The sequence below is a fragment of the Echinops telfairi genome, unplaced genomic scaffold, assembly GCF_000313985.2.
Source record: "Echinops telfairi isolate 266 unplaced genomic scaffold, ASM31398v2 ScPeMD7_3533;HRSCAF=4204_0, whole genome shotgun sequence".
NCBI classification, from domain to species: Eukaryota; Metazoa; Chordata; class Mammalia; order Afrosoricida; family Tenrecidae; genus Echinops; species Echinops telfairi.
The window spans coordinates 28,927,077-28,929,713 of NW_022107431.1; positions in this window are offsets into that span (position 1 = coordinate 28,927,077).

A 2,637-nucleotide genomic window follows, 5' to 3' on the forward strand; every position below is an offset into this window, starting at 1 on the left:
GAGGGCACTAATAACTGAAAGAAGGACAAACCAATCTGTCTTGCAGGATGCAGCCAGACTGCTCTTAGAAGTCTCCATGCTTTGGGAATGTTGATCCCTGGAGCTGGATGCCACGCTTGACAGGGTGTGCTTGAAAGAGAGGAAAACCTTAATGAGATGGGCTCTTACAGTAACTACAACAAATGGCTCAAATATTCAAATGAATACCCCAACCTCTAAACAAGTGATACTGAAATTGAAGAATTCTACCAATATCTTCAGTCACAAATTTATAAAAAATGCAATCAAGATTATTGGTGATTGGAATACAAACGTTGGCATAAAAGAAGAAACAGTTGAAAAGTATGATCCTGGTGATAGAAACAAAGCTGGAGATTACGTGACAGAATTTTGACAAGGCCAACGGCTTGTTCATAGCAAATTCTTTCTTCAGCAACACGAACAGTGACTATAATTGAGGACTTCTCTAATAGAACGCACAGAAATCAAATTAACTCAATCTGTGGGAAGACCTGATGGAGAAGCTCAATATCAACAGCTGAAACAAGACTAGAGACTGTTTGTAGAAAATAAAACCATCAATTGTTCATATGTAAGTCAAAATGAAGCTGAAGAAAATTGAAACTCCACAAGAGCCAAAATATGACCTTGCGTCTATCCTACCTGAGTTTTGAGAACATCTCAAGAACAGATTTGATTCATCGAACACTAGTGATAGAGACTTGATAGGCAGTGGGATGACATCAAGAACATAAAATGAATAAAGCACATGTTATTAAAAAGCAGGATAAAAAGAAATCATATTTTCCAGCTACTATTCCTTCCTCTTTGTTTCAAACTTTCACATTCCACTCACCAATAATTACCATTCAACCATCTCAGTGGCAGCAAAGAAGAAAACCAAGGAGACTGAAGGAAGAAGTCCAAGTTGCTCTGGAAGCATTAGTCAAAATCAAGGTTACAGGAACTGATGGAATACTGATGGAAATGCTTCAATAAGCTGATGAACCAACGAAAGAGCTCATTTAAAAAAAAAAAAAAGAACAGAAATTTATTTCCTCACAGATTTGAAGGCTGAATGTACAAAATCAAACTTTGTCGTTTCAATTGCTTCCTTGTTGGTAGCTCTATTCAATCATTTCTTTCTTTTATTAAATTTTAGAACATTTTTATTTATTTATTTTTAAGTCACTTTATTGGGGGCTCATACAACTCTTATCACAATCCATCCATCCATCCATTGTGTCAAACACATTTGTACATTTATTGCCATCATCGTTTTCAAAACATTTTCAAAACATTTTCTTTCTATTAATATCTTTCTCTTTCTTTCTACTTGAGCCCTTGGTATCAGTTGCTCATTTTCCCCCTCCCTTCCCCACTCTCCCTCCCTCAAGATCACTTGATAATGGGCTAAAACATAAAGAATAATTGTGATGATGGTGCAGGTTTGAGTGGTGTTCCATTTTCTTTTAGCACATGTTTCTATGAGAACCAACTCAATTTCACCTAACAACAGCATAATCCCCTTATCTGGGTTATTGAAAAAGTCTATGCAATGTTAGACTCACGATATTGCATCATTCAATTTCAATCTTGAAAAGGATCGTTTCTCATAGACATTCAAGTGGCAGTTTTGTAATCTTCTTTTAATCACGCATATAATAAAGGTACCTTAACTATTGATGAAAGAAAGCAAAAGATATTAATAGATAGAATGATTGCCTTCTCATTCCTTTGAATTGCCGTTTTGAATGAAACCTCTAAAGATGTTCATTTTTGTCAGGTGCTCTGAACGTGTCTGGATCAGAGTGCTTTGTTAGGTATCATACAGTCAGTTTTGATTCATAGCAACCCTATTGCAATAGCACAAAACATGGTCCAGTCTTGTGCCATCCTTACAATTGTTCTTATTGCTGATCCCATTGTTTGCATCCACTGTGTCAATCCATCCTGTCATCATCTTTCCTCTTTTTTGTCCCCTTCCCCCAACCAATCAGGATGCTTTTCTCCAGGGATTAGTCTCTCCTGGCAACGTGTGCAAAGCACATGAGACAGTCTCACCATTCTTGCTTCTAAGGACCAATCTGGCTGTACTTCTAAGACAGGGTTGTTGGACAGTCCATAGTACTTTCAATATTCTCCAAATAATTCAACCATAGTTCAAATACATGGGTTCTCCTTTGGTCTTCCTTATTTAATGTTCAATTTTCACATGTCTATGAGGCAACTGAAAATATCATGGTTTGGGATAGGTGTACCTTGGTCCTCATAGTAACCTCTTTGTTTTTCAACACTTTAAAGAGGTGTTTTCTGATGAGTCCATGAGTTAATTTTATTCAAGCAAGATTAAAGCCTTGACAAATTCAAAATTTTCTTCATTTGTCATTATCTTACCTATTGGTCCAATTGTGAGCAATTTGGGGTTCTTTACATTAAGTTGTAACCCATATTGATCAGCTGCTATTTGATGATCTTTGTTAGAAATGCTTTATGTCTTCCTCATTTTCAGCATGCAAGTTCCACCATCTGAAGCATCTCCACAAGGAGAGCAGGGCAAGTTAAAAGAAACAGTGTATTCTGAATCTGTTATGAGGACATTTATAGGAATGTATTTATTTTTTTAATGAAGAGACA